The 18,989-nt window shown below is 48.0% G+C and overlaps 2 protein-coding genes across 5 annotated transcripts in view; one reads left to right on the plus strand and one right to left on the minus strand.

The window, feature by feature from the left end:
• The window catches only part of ANKFN1 (ankyrin repeat and fibronectin type III domain containing 1), a 376,151-nt gene that overhangs the window by 299,620 nt on the left and 57,542 nt on the right, over positions 1 to 18,989 (minus strand). For 2 of the 4 annotated variants that reach the window (XM_053301921.1, XM_053301925.1), the window contains exon 2: positions 14,620 to 14,754. The exons of the other annotated variants lie outside the window; for them this stretch is intronic. The gene's annotated coding sequence lies outside the window, so the exon portion shown is untranslated. The remainder of the gene's footprint in view (positions 1 to 14,619; positions 14,755 to 18,989) is intronic. 4 annotated transcript variants of the gene reach the window in all.
• TMEM100 (transmembrane protein 100) overlaps positions 1 to 18,989 on the plus strand; it is a 307,881-nt gene that overhangs the window by 24,975 nt on the left and 263,917 nt on the right. The window lies entirely within an intron of this gene.

The following is an 18,989-nucleotide window of genomic DNA, read 5'->3' on the forward strand; positions in this document are numbered from 1 at the left end:
GGAAGCCCATTTAAATGCATGGGGAAGAGCATAGGTTGATACATCTCCCCGCCCCCGCCCCCCAGCATGCCATCCTGATTCTGCAGTCACAAGGTGAGTTCTTGCTCTTACTGCTCCAGAAGGCAAGACTACATCTAATGGGCTTAAGTGACAGGAAGGTAAGTTTTTGTTGAACATTACAAGAAACTCCTTACCAATACAGGCAGTTCAACAATTCAACAGTGGAACCAATGACTTGGCAAATTCACTGAGGTCTTCCTTACTGAGAACTTCAAACAGAGGATGGACAGCCATTTGTGCGGATGCTCTAGCTCTGGATATCAAGCAAGGGGTTAGACTAGATGGCCGACAAGAAACCCTTCAACTCTATGATTTTATTATTCTTAAAAGGAGAAGTCTGCTGCAAAACCAGCCTGATAATTACCCGGCCAAAATTAAATGTATACAAGCAAATACTATATACACATAAAATGTTTATTCAAATCAATGCTTGAAAATGCAAATATAATCTAATTAAAATTACCAGCAATAATATCCAAATATTGTATGCAATCACAAAGGCTGAAATCATAAATGACACTTGAAATTTGCACAGTAAATACAACATGATAGATTCTTCACCAGACACAGTTTGGCCTATTCCAGGTTTTCTTCAGTGACCTAACATATCAATTACAGGACAAAAGTCTACAAATGAACTTGTACAAATCCATTAACAAGGTGAACACAATACAGATTAACTCTGCCTTTGCAACACAAGCATGAAATATATTCAAGTGTGACCCAATAACTCAATCTTTGAATATTATTTCTGACAATTTATGGTTCTTTGGGGATGTTTTAACTAAATTAAGAGCCATTTCTCACGAGCAAGAGGGTTAGCAAGAGGAAGCCTTAAAAAGTTTACCTCCCCGCAGAAGACTGAGGGCTCCCTCTTCGGTGGGTGCAGTGCCCGCCCAGATGATTACCAGCTGCTGCTGGTAGCTTGGAGGGTTGGGGTGCTGGGACACATTGCCCTGTGTCACCCCACCCACTGGAAATCCCATAATGCACCACATGAGTGCAAACAGCCATGGCTGGCAGATGATCACAGAAATGGGGTTAGGAGAGTGCTCACTCTCCTAACCTTATTTTAGATGGTGGCTCCAGAGGTGGGTTTGCCACCAAGGTGCCACCGGGATTGGGTCCAATCCCAGTGGTACACACATGCATGCAAAACCAGGTTGGTTTTGCCTGCGTGTGTGAACAGCTTCTATATTTGCATTTTAAAGCTGATTTGAATCCATATTTTTGTACATGTAGGCTGAAATACAGCAAAATGTTACACACAGAGGAAGTTGAGCACGAATGCTCTTGCACATGTGGAAAAATTACACAAACATTTGTGCAATGTTTGCACTTGCGCAACAGTGCTCTTGCTCAACTGCACAAATGTTGCATTCCACCATGTGTGTAACGTCTCACAGTATGTTTGCTGTAATATTTGCTTGTATACATTTTGATCCTGATCTTGGAGGATTCTAAAAAGGCAAGACCTTCCCATTGCAAGTAGCCATTGTTGAACAGGAAATCTGACCTGTGTGGTGCATTCCAAGTCAGAATTTGACTTTGGAATACATTTTGCCCGTGCAAAGAAAATCTCTGAAAGCTCACACAGGCTTCCCATAGCAAATATCCAAGTCAACAGAGGGGAAAGCAGCAAGCATAACAACAGTCGTACTGATTCCCATATACAGGTTCTCACTGTCTCATGGAGCTTGTGCTTTATCATCATTCAAGCCTTTCTCCCTAGACTTGGTCCCTCAGGACCGCCCATTTTTTGCTCAGTTTGAAAGCTGGCCATCCATCATCCTTTTAAAAGGCCATGCCAGAGATCTGAACAGAGCCTCATAATAAAACAGCAGAGACAGAGAACTAATTGATTCCTATAAATAATGTTTAACTGTAAAGATATGAAAGGTGGTTAGAACCACAGGCATTAATCTTCCTCTTTGCCATCCGAGTCTGCAAAGGTACACTGTATGCCACAGCAAAGTAGGCCATCCATTTTGCACAGAAAATACAATGCAACAGTTATGGTGGGGACACCCCATTCAGCTCTCCCCTGTGAACCTCTAATTATACCCACAATTTATTTGGTATAATGTAAAACTATTTCCATTACCATCTGTGCTACAGAAGCATGGGGATAAAATAAGGGTTATTTTAGTTTTTAAGAAGCATGTCCCAATGTTGCAGGGGTAATAATACTGCAGAGGACTCAGTAGTATTCCTCTGCCACTGCAACAGCAAGGACCAGACCCAGAAGTGGGCATATTGCACCCACTGACCTCCAATTAGAACCAACATTCAGCAGCCAGAATGGATTTATCTTATTCTGGTCTTCCTTCTACAGGCTCTTTACTAGGCTTTCCCCTGTCACTGGAGTTGCCCTGTGAGGATAGGGGTTGTTTTGTGAGGATATCCAGGGGCAGAGCAATAACTGGCCAGATGAGTTCAGAGAACCCAGCCTCTCAGCTCCTGGCTTGCCCCTCGTCCTCCGTGCAAGCTCCAGCCGGCTTCGTTGTCCTTTGGATCAAGGGGGAGAACGAGGAAAGTACCCAGCCAACACAACAAAGCCGGCTGGGAAATGAGCTGCAATGAGGGCCATATGCAGCCCTTCTGAGTAATGGCCCCCTACATGGGACATCACACAAGCAGCATGGCTGGCACACACAAGAGGCTGCCAGGGAGAGGGGTAAAAATGAGCCCACTCTCCTCTAGCTAAATGCCTGAGCAGATCACCAGCTCACTTGATATATGGGTTGAAGCATAGAACAAGAATAGGAAGCCAATCCTAATAGCCCATCAACTAACAGTAGTAGGGTGCAGCTCCACCTGCTGTTTGGAGGAGCTGTTCTTTCCCCATATATTCACTGAATTCCACTCACATCACCCCTTTCCCAACATTATAGGTCTCTTTCACACACATCCTAGATGGTAAATAATTTCATTTTTATAAGTCCTATCAGTAAAGTCAACCCTGTTGTGCTCCTTTAAGTGTTGCTTGAAGGGAGGATTGGGTATGATGTATATTTTCCTAAGTTCTACATCCTTTTTTCATAGGATGTGTGTAGAGAAGAACTGGCAAGAACTTAAAAACAAACAAACAGAATCCAGTTCCCCTCATCACAGAAAAAATAGACACTCTGCACATAGTCAGAGGCACTCTACCTAGGGTGTCATAGTGAATGAAATCAAAACTTGGCACCCCTATTTTTGAGGGATAATTTCTTCATTCTGTAGCCCATAAGCATTGAATGACAGCCTTTGTTTGAGAGCCAGGAAGCATGTTGTAGCAGGCAAAACCCAATAAAATTGGTCACTTCTCATCCAAAGCATATGCAACAGCTATACATATATTTTTCCATGCATGAAACTGAATGGTTTTTTTTAAAATGTCCAAATGGCTAAATTGTTTTAAATAATGCAATTCCAAAGCATCGGTGACTTTGGATCATGGTTAACATTATAATTTGTTTTGAAATGTGGTCACAACTTTTAACATTTCTGCAGAAATTTTCAAACTATTAAATAATCACATGGCTTTCATACAGTGTCAAAATACTTCTCGGAAATTTTGCTTTGTCTTCAAAGGACACAATTACTCTGTGTTTCAGCTTTCATGAGCCATCATTTTAGTGGAGTTTTTGAATGAATGAATGAATGAATGAATGAATATAGATATCCCTTTAACTGATCAAGGTCCAGGTTCAACTACCAAGAAAGCAGTCAATTTCATTACAGCTACTTGTTATATCTTCCCCCATGAAATTCATTTGCTGCTTCCATGTTGATGCTTTCAGCTCATCATTAGGAGAGAGCACCCCCAACTCAGATGCTGCTTAAATGATCACTGCCGGAGCCTCCAACCTTGTTTTTAGTTCACAGATGATCAGAAAACCGGAGTGCATGCAGCTCCTGAACTAGGGTAGGAGGCTTCCCGTACCCTAATAATAATCATGTGAATGAGTTTAGGTACCAGGCAACCACAAAGGACTTTCTTGCATGCCATGGTCAAACCTTGATGTGTTAAAACAGAAAAAGTGAGACTTCCGTAGGTTCCATCTGTTCCTATTTTCTGTAATTTCTCTCTGGTAATTTCCTCTCCATTTTTTGTCCCTATTTTTCTCTTGGGGATGTTTTGTCCCATGTTTTTTTCACATGAGTTGCTAGAGTTGTCAGTCTTCAGGTTTCAGCTCTCTCCCCAGAATCTAAAAATTAAATCTCGAAGTGGGTGGTTGGATGCATTGTGTCTCTAGTGCCCCTGCATGTCAAGCGGTGCACAACACTAAGGCAGAATGCAATGCATTGTGCCTAGCCACTGAAATCCAGTCTTCAGCAATGCACAATAGTGGGTGGGGAGGCTTGGGCCATAATCCTTGAGATGAGAATTGCTTGCTACCAGTGTGTCCATCTGCAAGATGTTGAAGGGCATAGGCTTGGCTCATCTGAAATTCATTCCAGACTCTGGAATGCTCTCCCAGTGGCCATTCGTTCCTCGGACTCCATCACGGCTTTTAGAAAGCTTTTAAAGACTTGGCTTTTTACCCAGGCTTTTACATGATCGTTTTCTACTGCAGCTTCTCTGTGTTTTTATTTGTTGTATTTGTTGTATTGTTTTTATGCCTGTTTTTATATGTTTTTATATTTTTAACACGATGTTTTTATTGTCTTTTTATTGTATGTTTTTAACTTTTGTAAACCGCCTTGGGGTTATCTTTTTAACGAAAAAGGCGGTATATAAATGCAAAAATAAATAAATAAATCTGTTTAGGTAATCTGGAATCAGGAGCTCTGCAGGCACTTCATTGCCTGATTTCTATTTGCGGCATGCTTGTAGTCAAAACTTTATACCCCACCTCCCAGACTGCTTGAACATGCCCCTTATGCATTCACAGGCATGCCCCTATTTTCATCAGTGAAATGTGAGAGGATATTACTTGGTGCATGAGCAAGTACAATGAGCCCCTGGTGGCACAGTGGTAAAACTGCCACCCTGTAACCAGAAGGTTACAAGTTCGATCCTGACCAGGGGCTCAAGGTTGACTCAGCCTTCCATCCTTCCGAGGTCGGTAAAATGAGTACCCAGAATGTTGGGGGCAATATGCTAAATCATTGTAAACCACTTAGAGAGCTCCGGCTATAGAGTGGTATATAAATGTAAGTGCTATTGCTATTGCAAGTACATAGGAGCACAGAAAGCTGCCTTATACAGAGTCATACCATTGGTCTGTCTGGCTTCTCCCAAGTTTTAGGCAGGAGTAATTCCAGGGCTACCTGTAGATGCCAGAGATTGAACCTGGGACCATCTGCATGCAAGCAGATGCTCTACCACTGAGTGAAGGGGCATATCCCCTAATGCAGGCTTCCCCAACCTGCGGCCCTCCAGACGTTGTGGAACTACAACTACCAGCATACCCAGCCACAATAAATTGTGGTAGGAATGCTGGGAGTTGTAGTTCAGCAACATCTGGAGGGCCGCAGGTTGGGGAAGCCTGCCCTAATGGGAATATCTTACAGCAGACAGTGCTCACATGTAGTTATTAGGCCCATGCAAAATCAGCTCAGTAAAATTGGACAAACTTCCCCTGCCCTTTTCTTCCAGGTTCAGTGTGTATCCACAGTTACTTTTAAAACCCATGGAGGGCTCAAGCATGGAAAGGGGTAGGGAAAGGGTACACTTTACTGGGCCCTAGAAGTCCAGGGGGCATTTGGTCTTGGCTACAAAGCCATTTTCATTAAGAAAACATTGAGACTAACTTGTAGGAGAGGAGACCTGGTAGGAGAGGACAGCTGGTCTTGTGGTAGCAAGCAGAAATATGAACACCGACTGCCAGTTCCCTCTCCATAAGCCCCACTCTGATGTGTAGTTCACTGCTGTGAGAGTCTCCATCACCAGCAGTCACCAAGAAGTATCGAATTTATTAGACTGGATCAGACTAGATTCCTTTTGAGTCCAGCATTTATTTTATTTTATTTTATTTTATTTTATATATTTATTTAAGAATATGTATATACTTCTTTTCAATTAGTGATTTACATTGCAAAAGAAAGGAAAGGATGGTTCCCTGTCCCAAAGGTGCTCAGAATTTTACACACACACACCAACAACCACCAGCCCTTGGGACAGATGCTGTGCTGAGATGAATAGAGCCACTTTCTCTAACCCTGCTAGATTAAAAAAACAGCCTCTACTAAAAAAAGGCACTTTTGCCCAATTAGCAGGGTCCACAATGGTCAGTCATACTGCCTCTGGGAAGCTCACAAACAGCACATGATAGCAATCACTCTCTCCTGTTTGCCTCCTGTAATTTCTAGTTCTGCCCTCACAGTAGAGGGAAGAGAGACAGAAGAGGCAGCTTGCAGGAAGTGCCCCTGCTTTCCTCTTCCACTTGCTCACCATCCTATTGTGACTGGTGGAGCCTGGTAGCTCATGGGTGTATACTTCCTTAAGAAACACTTTGCACTGGCACTGTCATGAGGCTGAGATAAAACTGTGTTGCAGCTACCAGAAGCGCATTAATGGCACAGATTTGCATTCATGCATCAGCTGCCATGCCAGTGTCAATATCCCTACAGTGCTGTCATGACATCATGTTTTGTGAGCATTTCCCGAATGAAACCATCAGTACAGTCCATACAAAATATTTACATGATGACATAGCCAGTCTTAGGATCAAGCTATAAATTTATCAGTGTAAGCAACAGTTTGCCAAATTAAACTAATATGAAGTTGCATGCATCTAAATTGAGAATGGTTATCTGCCACCAACAGTGTCTCCAGATTGCCTGGCTGTGACCTGATTCGCAATCGATTAGCTCCTACCATGAAGCACCCTGTCCTTGCCATCGCCTGCGTGTCTGACAGGTTCATTTTTGTCATGGAATTTGTTATATAACCAAAACCAAACTGCAGAAATCTGTGCTTTTGTCTGCACTCCTGCAGACAGAACTGAGGAAAATAGGTACTTCTCTCTCAAAATGTCAAAATAGTTAAGAACAGGAAGTTGCTATGAAGGCATAAAAGTGATGTAGGAAGAAGAGGAGTGTGTGGAAAAGCTGCCTGTCATGGGAATAAATTAGAATCCATGAAGAATACGAATGTAGTTTTCAAATCAGGTTGGCTAATACTGGTGGGTAGGCTTCCCTCACTCCCAGATCTCTTTGCCAGACTCCACAGGCTCCTGATAGAATTGTGACAAAATACCAACTATCATTTTAAATCATATTTCTGGCTCTCATGACTGCATAGCTAAGTTTGCATATAATGTATGTTGGCAAATGTTCTGTGTGCTTCTCAGTGTGGAACAAATTGCTCACCATGGATTGAAATGAAATTCAAGTAACATCTTTATTTATGTTCATCAGCAAAGGAAAATAAATACCACTGTACCATTCTGGAGAAGATGAGGTGTGGTGTTTTGTTTTGTTTTTGTTTTTTTGCTTGTTGTTGTTTTGAAAAAGGCTATATGTGACATTTTCATCAAGGCAAGCAAACAACTGCTTTTTGAAAATGCACATTTATTGACTAGCCAGTCGCTTCATTTGCATAATGTTAAAAAACAACTTTGCAATAAACTGGTGGCAGTTCCGAGTGTTTTCATCACAGTGACTCCTCTGCAGATTTTTACATATTGCCCCCACTCACAGAGCAGAGGCATGAAACAGAGTTATCAATAAATCAGGGCCACAACTTTGTTAATAGGGAGGGCAATAGGGAGGACAAGGGAGGGCAGGATGCCTGCTTGTCTCAAGGAGACTATTATTAGACCTTATTTGAAGAAACCTGCATTGGATCCCTCGGAGTTAGCTAATTACAAACCCGTCTCTAATCTTCCTTGGATGGGCACGTTGATTGAGCGAGTGGTTGCTTCTCAGCTCCAGTCAGGTTTGGATGACAGAGATTATTTAGATCCTTTCCAGACTGGCTTTCAGGTGGGCTATGGGATTGAGACTGCCTTGGTCAGCCTGATGGATGATCTCCAATTGGCAATCGGCAGAGGGAGTGTGACTGCTGATCCTTTTGGATCTCTCGGCGGCTTTCAAAACTATTGACCATGGTATCCTGCTGGGTCGCTTGAGGGAGGTGGGATTGGGTGGCACTGTTTTACAGTGGTTCTGCTCCTAACTCTCTGGCAGATTCCAGATGGTGTCACTTGGAGACTATTGCTCTGAAAAGCGAGAGCTGAAGTGTGGGGTTCCACAAGGCTCCATACTGTCACTAATGCTTTTTAACAACTACATGAAACCGCTGGGAGAGATCATCAGGAGGTTTGTTCTGGGGTGTTATCAATATTTAATTGGTGTTTTATGATGTTTTAATTGTTAATTATTATATTATGCAGTTTTATAATTTCTGTTTTAATTGTTAATTGATTTTAATGGTGTTTTAATGTAAACCACCCTGGGCCTTTTGGAAGGGCAGTATAAAAATTTTAATAATAAATAATAATAAATAAATAAATATGCTGATGACACCCATATCTATTTCTCCATACCAACTTCATCAGGAAATGGCATGACCCCCTAAGTGCCTGCCTGGAAGCGATATAGGACTGGATGAGGGATAACAGACTGAAGTTAAATCCAAGCAAGATGGAGGTACTGTATGGTCAGGATCCAAGAGATTGCTTAGATCTGCCTGTTCTGGATGCGGTTACACTCCCCCTAAAAGATCAGGTTCGTAGTCTGGGAGTGCTCCTGGATCCCAAACTCTCCCTGGTTTCTGTGGTTGAGGCTATGGCCAGGAGTGCTTTTTATCAACTTCGGCTGATATGCCAGATACGTCCATTCTTGGAGATTAGTGACCTTAAAAAGGTGGTACGTATGCTGGAAACTACAATTGGTACAGAATGCAGCAGCCAGACTGATCTCTGGGTTTACCCGAAGGGAACATATAACACCAATTCTAAAAGAACTGCACTGGCTGCCAATAGGTTTTCGAATGAAATACAAAATGCTAGTTATTACCTAAAAGGCCCTTAACGGCTTAGGTCCAGGGTATTTAAGAGAGTGCCTTCTCTGTCGCAAATCCTGTCGCCTATTAAGATCATCTGGAGAGGTCTGACTACGGGTGCCGCAAACTTCTTTGGTGGCAACTCGGGACCGGGCCTTTTCTGTGGCTGCCGCAGGGCTTTGGAATAGAGATGTGCACGGTCCGGACCGGTCCGGACCGGCACCGAAGGGGGGCCCTTTCTTTTAGGGCGGGAGGGCTTTCTTACCCCTCCCGCCTCTTCACCCCCTCCAGCGCCCGTATTTAACTGAATAACGGGGCGCTGGAAACCAGCCGCCCCCCCGAGCAGATTTACATGCAAAGGTACCCATACCCCTGCCGCCGCCGCCGCCCGCCAGCCCTCCCTCCCTCCCTCCCAGCTGCCCGCCCGCCCGCCCGAGTCCTTACCCAATGCTTTAGGAGAAAACGAGAGGAGCTACCGAACAGAGCTCCTCTCGTTAGGAAGGCCTCCAGCAGACTGAAGGCGCTTTGCGCGCGCGCGCATGCGCGTGCCACAAAGGACGCCGATCGCCGGAGGCCCGGTCTACCCGCCGGGAAAAGGCCGGGTAGACCGGGCCTCCAGCGATCGGAGGCCCGGTCTACCCGGCCTTTTCCCGGCAGGTAGACCAGGCCTCCGGCGATCGGCGTCCTTTGTGGCACGCGCATGCGCGCGCGCACAAAGCGCCTTCAGTCTGCTGGAGGCCTTCCTAACGAGAGGAGCTCTGTTCGGTAGCTCCTCTCGTTTTCTCCTAAAGCATTGGGTAAGGACTCGGGCGGGCAGGCGGGCAGCTGGGAGGGAGGGAGGGAGGGCTGGCTGGCTGGCGGGCGGGCGGGCGGCGGCGGCAGGGGTATGGGTACCTTTGCATGTAAATCTGCTCGGGGGGGCGGCGGCGGCGGCGGCTGGTTTCCAGCGCCCTGTTATTCAGTTAAATACGGGCGCTGGAGGGGGCGAAGAGGCGGGAGGGGTAAGGAAGCCCTCCCGCCCTTAAAGTTATACCCCCCACCCGGACCCGGACCAGCAAGGGCCGAACCGGTCCGGCAGTTCGGCCATTCCTTAGAATGGCCGCCGGACCGGTTCGGACTCACCCCTACTTTGGAACACACTCCCTGCTGAAATAAGAGCATCTCCTTCTCTGTTTGCTTTTAGGAGGACCCTGAAGATGCACCTGTTTTCCCAGGCTTTCAACTGAGATTGTATTTTAAAATTTTAATGTGTTTTTAATGTGTTTTTATCTATAAGTTTTATCTTTTTATGAATTTTAAATGTGTTATATTGTATGTTTTAATTTTGTAAACTGCCAAGAGATTTTTATACTAGGTGGTATATACATTCAATAAACAAACAAACAACTGGGATATGAAATGGGATAGCGAATGCCATTGCTCCCATTCCCTGCTCACCAGTGTGGATGCCTATTTTTAAGGCATTTGGGGGGTGATCTCCCTGGCTCTTAGTTCAGGATAAGGCGTGAGGCTGATTTCTGCTACCCCCACCCCTGCACAAGTTGCTGAGGAGGCTGTTGGCCATGCAGTTTGTCCTCAAGCCTCTAGGGTCCGTGATGCTACTACCAGCTAAAGGTGGTTCTCTTCCAAATGCCCCTCTTTGAGAGTGAAGATGCCTCAGGATGAGAGTGAAGATGCCTCAGGATGCTCACCAATATACCTTGCACTTCATCCTTCTCCTACACACATTGTAGCTGCTGGTGGCAATAGCCCTTCGACCACCCAATCACTTGGCAGTGTGAAGCACACGGCTAATCTGGAAAAGAAGTTTTTTAAAAGAACCCTACTTGGTCCTTTTGCCACACTGCCAGCATTGGGCAGTGGGTTGCCACCAATACATGCAGAGTAAGCAGAGGCGGTAAGGGTGCTTAAATATGCACTTCTGGTGCCCCTTCCCCCACAATAGCCAAGCAGCATTGCTCCCTCCCCAGTCTCATGCTACCTTCTCAACGAAGTAGGACAAAGCCATGCCCTTCCACATGTGAAGAAGAGCATTTTCTCAAAGATCCAAAATCACTAATGCCAATCCCAGCCTCAGGTTGTCTATGAAAAACCGCATGCCCACGGCTGATAGGTGAACCCCATCGCCTCGATAGAGTCCAGGCTGCGAGAACACAATGTCGTCATGCGGAACGCACCCGCCTCCATTGGAGGCCAGGAAGCGCGCAACCGCCGCATTAACCCCCCGCCTAGCCTTATCCACCTTGTTCTGCCTGAGTGCCCCCCGCCAGACCCTGCGCTGGGTGATGTCGGACCAAAGAATGACCAACCCGGGGCACCAAGACAGCACCACGCCGAGATCCTGCTCGATCTGCCGTGCAAGTGAAATACCCGACTGGCTAGTCAGGTCATTCCCCCCGAAATGCAAGAGCAAGACATCCGGCGCCGGATTCTCGTCCAGGTACACCCGCAGCATCGGCGGCAGCTGTGCTCTTTGCATTCCCCTGCACCCCAGCCACTTTGTGTCAGCCCAGCGCCCCAGGCCCAGCTGAGTTCCCGGCTCCGTGCCCTGCACCCACTTGAGGGCCCAGAAAATAAATGAATGGCCCAGGACCAGGACCCTGGTCCGTTTCACTGGAGACTTCGCCCCTGTGCAAGAGAGAAAAGGCACGTGAGACGGGAGGGTGGTGGGGGGAGGGGGGGCAGGCCGCCGGACCGGAGGGGGGGCGGGGGGTGGGAGAGCCTCGTTGCTCTCAGCACACATATCTGCGGTAAACCGCAGACTGCCAGCGGCCCAAGCCTCGGAGAGCTGCACCCGAGTAGCTGAGGCTGGCGGCCGCCGAGGCCGCCCCTATTCGGAAGAAGTGCCCTGACAGGTGTTGCGTGGCCACCCCAGCAACATTCAAGGCCCTCTTCATAACCGCCCAGAATTGGTATTGGGTCAGATGGCGGCTGTTGGCATGCACAAACAGACACCCCTCCGCCTCTCCTCTGGCTGCCCTGTAATCTGCCAGGGCCCGCACCGGGCACATGAGGGGATCATCAGCCCTGTGTAGTGTAACCAGGTGCCCCCTGCCCCACTGATCAGTCTTAAAGAAACGCAACCTCAGCGTCACTGAGGCTGAGTCCACGGCTAGGTCGCACAGCTGCACGACACCCCCTGTTGCGCCCCGGGGCCCCCTGGGGAACAGCTCCCCGACCCTAAAGTCCCCATAGAAGGCCACCAATGATGCGGCCCGGAACAGCGCCGCCTCGTGGGGGGACACGCACACCTCACCTAGGACCCGCACGGCGCGCTGCAGCGCGTCGGGTGTGATGGGTCGGCGCTGGCCCGGCTGGGCTGGTGACTCCCGGGCCCAGCCCTCCAGCATGTGCGGTACTCTGAAATCGCCTGAATGGTCGGGAAGACCCCTGGCCTTCGCATGGAAGGCCAGCGCTGCCAAGTGCCCGGCCATGGTGCCCACTGCAAACCCGCCTGCGCGGAGGTGAACCAGGTACTGCATTAGGTGCTCGGGTGGGGCCGGCCAGGCCTGACCAATCCCCGCCCGCAATCTGAAGTGTTGGAAAGCCTCCACCCTCCTGCCATAGGCTACCCGCATCCTAGGTGATATTGAGGCTTCGATCACCCTGAGTGCCTCTACACTCCAAGGCTCCATAGCCCGGCAGGCATCTTCTCGGGCCTTGGGCACGTGTCGGGAGCTAGTTGACAAAAGCACTGCATCTGAAAACGAGACAGAGCATCTGCGATACCGTTCTGTGCTCCCAGCACGTGCTGCACTGTGAACAGTATGTTATTCTGCAGGCAGGCCAGCACCAACTCCCGGACTAGCCTCATGACCTTCGGAGACTTGGAGGTCTGTCGGTTGACGACCTGCACTGTTGCCATATTGTCACACCAGAAACGCACAGCTGAGTTGCAAAACTGGTCCGCCCGGATGTGGATGGCAACCACTATTGGGAATAGCTCAAGGAAGGTAAGGTCCCTTGTGACCCCCCGCTCGGCCCAACCAACCAGCCATCGCTCAGCGCACCACCTGCCCCTTAAGTATAGTCCAAACCCGAGGCCACCAGCTGCGTTGGACTGCACCTGGAAGTCAGCTTCCAGGAGTTGTGACACCCGCCAGAAGGAAACCCTGTTAAAGGAGTCGAGGAAGCCCAACCACAGCCTCATGTCCTCCCTCATGGCTGTAGTGACCCTAATCTTGAAGTGTGGCAGCCTGCATCCCGCCGCGGCATCGCAGAGACACCGCAAGAATGGGCAGCCGGGAGCCACAATCCGGCAGGGAAAGTTAAGATGCCCGATCAGCGATTGTAGCTGGCGCAGGGTGACCTTTTTGACCCTTGCGCAGGCCCTTAAGAGAGCCCTGAGCTCCTCTAGCTTGTCCCAGGGCAGCCGCGACAGCTGCGTCTGCGTGTCCAACTCTATGCCCAGAAACGTGATCCTGGTGGCCGGCCCCTCCGTTTTGTCCTTGGCCAATGGGACCCCAAGCTCCTGGCACAGAGCCACGAATGTGCCCAGTAGCATGGGGCATTGATCCGAGCCTGCCCGGCCTCCGAAAAGATAGTCGTCAAGATAATGAGCCGAGGAGCTAAGCCCCGCCCTCCTGCGCAGCGCCCACTCCAGCATCGTGCTGAAGGCCTCGAAGGCCGCGCACAACACTGAGCAGCCCATAGGGAGGGCCTGGTCAATGTAATATTTCCCCATGAAAGTGAACCCCAACAGATCGAAGTCGTCGGGATGGACAGGTAGTAGCCGGAAGGCGGATTCGATGTCGCACTTAGCTAGCAATGCCCCAGGCCCGCAGGCCTGGACCATTGCAGTCGCTTCATTGAATGAAGTATATCGAACCGAGCAGAGCTCAGCTGGTATACCGACGTTGACCGAGCCGCCTCTGGGGTAGGACAGGTGGTGAATCAGCCTATATTCTCCAGACTTTGAACCGCCTGGGCGCCAGCGTGGGAGGCCGCTGACGCTGCAGGGGTTTTGGAAATTAGGTGGCCACTCTCAGCACGTTCCCCGGTAAGAGGCCTGGAAGGGGTCATTATTCTGAGCCACAGCTCGGAATGCTGTTTTTCCCATGATATTCCTGGGTAGTTGGATGCACGCTCCCCTAACGCTTGGTCGTAGGCCTCCCAGGAGTTGCCTGCGAAATCTATAAATGCCCTATGGAGGGTATCAAAATACTTAATAAGGGCAGGACCTCTCTCCGGGTACCGCTCTATGATCACCCCCATGTATATGGTGAACCCCAACACCCAGTTGTTCCAATTCCATTCTATTGGCTTCCTCCTGGTCCTTTCTTTCTCCCTCTCTAGCTCCCCGTCCTTCCCTACAGGCTCTGGCTCCTTGAACAGCAGCTGGAAAAGATCTATATATTCCCCTTTCCAGATGCGTTCCTTCACATGCGGTAGCAAATGGTCGCCTAAGGGGACCGGTCCACCATCCAAGCCGCTCCCTCCACTGGCTGGCTGCGCTGGTACTGGGGCTGTGCAAGTCCCTGCCTGACCCGCCCCCCCTTGCCAGACTTGGTTGCATGTTGCGTGCGGGGAAGCCCAGTTCATCGGGCCCGTGAACCAGCCGAAGGGATTCCCGGAGGGGTTCCATGGCAAACCCCACGGCCAGACCTCTTGCGGGGACTCACCACCTTGTCTGGCCTGGTCCTCTGACGCCGCTCCTGCTGCCTGTCCTGGCGCTGATGCACCGTCGCCACTGGCCTCCTCCGCTTCCTTGTTGCCACCCGGGGCGATAACAGATGCCGTGGCCGCTTCAAGCGCAGCTAGACGGTCAGTGAAAACTTGCATTAATTTGGTACGCTTCACACCCCGGTCATCCCTCGTGAGTTGGCGGAGGCAGGGGAACCCCCTTCCCTGGGTGCTGCCACGCCCAATGGGCCCCCCATCACCCTGCAGGGCTTCCCGCCCCCCCCCCACGATAGCCTCCAGGCGGGTGATAAGGGCCTTAAGGGTCCTGCTGCAGCTCCCGGAGAAGGGGGGGCAACTGCCACAGCCCCCAGGCAGACCCGAGAGAGGGCGTCCAGCACCCGCCCGCGAATCCCATTGCTCAGGAGGAGAGTGGGCCTAAGGCCTCTGCCTTGCCAGGCAGGCCGCGGGGAAGGCCCACGGGGGCCCAGCAGGGAGGCCTGAAGAAGGGGCCGTGTGACGGCCGCCCGACGCACGGAGCCAGGCCGCGGCGAGGCACGGAGCCGGGCTGCGGGGGCCGCGGAGGCCCGTCGGTCATGCCGATCAGGCCGCGCGGTGCCCCAAAATGGCGCCCGGCGTCCCCGCGCTGGAAACCTCGGTCCGAGGCGTTGGGCCAGCAGCGGCCTCAACGGCGGGTGGGCCTCTAGCCTGACTCTCCGCCCTCGGGTCATCAGCGGTGGGCGGGCCTCTAGCCCGACTCTCCGCCCTCACCCTCCGTCGCCGGCTCGCTCCTAAGGGGCCAGGCCACGTGCTCGCAGCCTGGCTGGAGCTTGGGTTGGCACGTCCGCCTCCTCTGCCCGTTCGAGGAGGACTGAGCTGGTGCAGGCGCGCCAGCAGCCTAGGGACATCCAGCCCCGCCCCTGGAAGTGGACGGGGCCAATCAGGATCAGCTTCCAGCCCCGCGTGCTCCTTGCAGAGGGGGCTGGGACAAGCTAGCCGCGCTGCGGAAGAGCGGCGAGCAGCTCTATTCTCAACGAAGTAGGACAAAGCCATGCCCTTCCACATGTGAAGAAGAGCATTTTCTCAAAGAACTAAAATTCAGTCCCGTATTATCTGCTTACTGCCAAAACACTACTACATACTAAACGGCAGTCTCATTAAAGGTAGTGACACTGCTGAAGTGCGTAAGTACCTGGCTTGTACTACAAATTCAGCCAGCTCTGCACTGTAAAACAAGCTGCCACATTCTTTCTGCTCCACAGTTCTTCTCCAGTCTGGATTAAAACCAACATGAAGCACCAGTGCTTCCCTCTCTCCCTTAGCATGAAGTATTTGGTCCCTGTTGCACTGGGAACGACATCACTGGGAGCATAACAGGTTCCACAACTTGGAACTGGGCTCAGGGCAGGGGGAGAGCAACTTTCTAGTTTATTTAGGAAAATAGTTCAGTTTGTTGAGCTGAATTTCAAATTGTGCTAGGGGGAGTTTACCCATCATGAATTAAATGTACTGATCCAATATATTCATTGGCCAACATATAATGCTGCTTCTCCTCCACTAACCTGAATACATCAGAACATAAAGGAATGTGAATCATTTTAGAAAATAATATATCTAGAATAATAAAGACCACCTCCTCCTCAGTGTTAATGTGACCCTAGGTCTAATTTAGTTTCTGTAGGTTAATTGTACAGTCATAATAAGAGAAGGCAGGAAGCTGGCTGTAGGTGGCGGGGAGATTACTTTGTTTTCCCTTTCCCTTTTCTGAACAGGTAGCTTTAAACATGCATCTTTTGTTCTACCACTTGATTGCCTCAACAGAAAATCATGATTTGCATGTGTGGATGTACCATTGCAGGAACTAACACCCTTTCTTAAAAAAGAAAGAAATGTTATTGAAATTATAGAAGCTTTGTGGAAACTTTTTGTTTTCCAAAAAGCAACATGAATGCTCATTCTGCTCAGAGGATTTGTGTGCATTTTTAACTATACAAAAAATCTGCCCCAAGCATGTAGGGAGAAGAGAAGAGTTATTCTTCATCTGTAATCTCACAGAGAGTGAACCATGAAAGACAGACAGACACACAAACACACATTTTTATAGCAGTGATCAGTCTTTTCCAGATACAGCTTTAAAAGCCACAAAATAGCATTTGCTGGACACCACAGTAGATAAATGATCACATGTACCACGGGGAATGATGGCTCTACAATAGTGCCTGAATTCTGTGATTACTGTAAGTTCCTACAAACTATAGAGTCCTTGTATGCTGCTTCTGTCTAAATACGTTTTGGTTTCCATGCAACTGACTTCTGCTGGCCACAACCAGTTTCATAAGACACAACAAGACTTCATCCTCCAAGGATTTCAAAATTGTGCCAAGAACTGCTGAAGTACTTTCAAATAGGATACTATAGATATTGCAAAGACATGCTACCACACCTTACAGACAGTACATTGATTACATTCTTAAACTTCCATGGGATGAAATGCATTCTTCATCTCCCCCCCCCACGCCCACCCCCCGCCAAGATATGTGGGAAGATTTAAATGTTATATTTTTTATCTTATCCTTCCTCCAAGGAGCTACTACACCATGCTAGATCTTCCTTTGAATCCCATCCCATCTTTATCTAGCAACTGCAGATGGAATTCATAATAATTTCATCTTTCAAGTCCTCTCAGCAATGACACTGCTATCATGTACAAGTCATAAAAGCCAGGAAACAAGACTGTAAGCCATTATCTATCCTTCTAGATTTTGAATTCTCCAATTCCTTGGCTTCCAACCATCTACAGAGATTTCTGTAAGCGGTTTCTGTCAGTCAATGACCATTTGTTTCTCTTGGTTCTCTTGGTGCTGGAAAGAAAAAAACCAAGAACTTCAAAACTTCAACTAGAAATACAATGCTTTTCCAGTCCGCATAATGTTTAGAATATAGAGTAGTTCAATAGAGGCATGTGAGCTCCAGAGATCTGTCTGAGGAAGAGTGAAAACAGAAAACAACATATTTGCCCTGAAGGGCCATCTTCCTTCAGAAAGGTTTTAATCTGCTCAATACAAAACATGTGGCAAAAAAGTGGGGGGGATCTGCTCCCAAAGGTGAGACTGATGATCCAAGGTAGGCCCCTAATTAATTAATTAATTAATTAATTAATTAATTTTAGTTTAACCAGATAGTACAGCATTTTCTTACAGGAATTTGACTTAGGCTACCTGATTAGCATCATGATGGTCGCAATCTTTTGTCTTAAGAGCTCAGCTACGGAAGAAGTTTGGCCAGGCCACTAATCCCTAGGGCTGTGCATCAAATCAGAACAATAATTGTTTCTGATTCAATACAGCCCATATTGTGTGGTTTTCACTTCATATTTTTCTTGATGTATAATAGCAAGCTCCATCCAAATCAAAACTGAATGATATTTCCATATCATATCAGACTGTATCAGAAAATCAGGTGGCACCACCCACCGCCACCCCACCCCAGCCCACCCCATTTGTTTTGTTGCAAAGCTTGTATCTTTTTGAATCAGGTGATAATTCCATATATGGAAATTTCTGAGTTGGGGAAGGAGAAGAGTTCTATTTAGCTGGCCATTGACTGAAAGCCTTTAGAGGTTTGCAGCTGCTGAAAGCATGCTGTAATTGGTTCACATGCATCTCTGTCTCCTTCCAATCACAGTGCTTTGGGGAAGGGATGTAGAAAGAATATAATAGACTGTTTCAGACCAATCAATCTGTTTTTATTATGGTCATACACCAGCATAAAGTATAAGGGTGATTACATGTTAAAAGGGAGAGTAGATGGGAAAGTGATTACATATGGAATGTTACTTATGGAATGGTACATATGGAAAGGTACATAATAATACTAAAAATACTTAAAAATAGTAGAAAGTACACCAGAAACATGAGGGCATAAAAGCCTGAAAAGTAATAAAAGTCATAAAAGTGTATAAAAGGCATAAGGGGAGGGCATAAAATGGATGTAAAAAGATTAAAATACATGAGAAGGCAGAAATACACAAAAGCTTAAGTAATAAAACTAGATAACAGCCAGACTATAAGGCTATAAGGAGCAGTAAAAAAAAGCGGGGGGTGGGAGCATAAGTCTTTCTATTGAAGCAGTATTGAGTGAGCAAAGTGTAGACAGGGCTGTGGGGGCTGGGGACAAATCAGCATGTGTGTGGGGCCCTTAATATTTCAAATAAATAAATAATATACATGTTATGTAAAACCAAGACACAAATGGTATCGCAAGATCACATTGTCAGTCCAAAGTTGGAAACAATTACCACTGCAGTAGTAGCATAACGCCAAGAGGCCCAAAGCCCAATTCTCCCTTATCATCAGCTACAAGAACTTATGGA

The sequence above is a fragment of the Hemicordylus capensis genome, chromosome 2, assembly GCF_027244095.1.
Source record: "Hemicordylus capensis ecotype Gifberg chromosome 2, rHemCap1.1.pri, whole genome shotgun sequence".
In the NCBI taxonomy this organism is placed as follows: Eukaryota; Metazoa; Chordata; class Lepidosauria; order Squamata; family Cordylidae; genus Hemicordylus; species Hemicordylus capensis.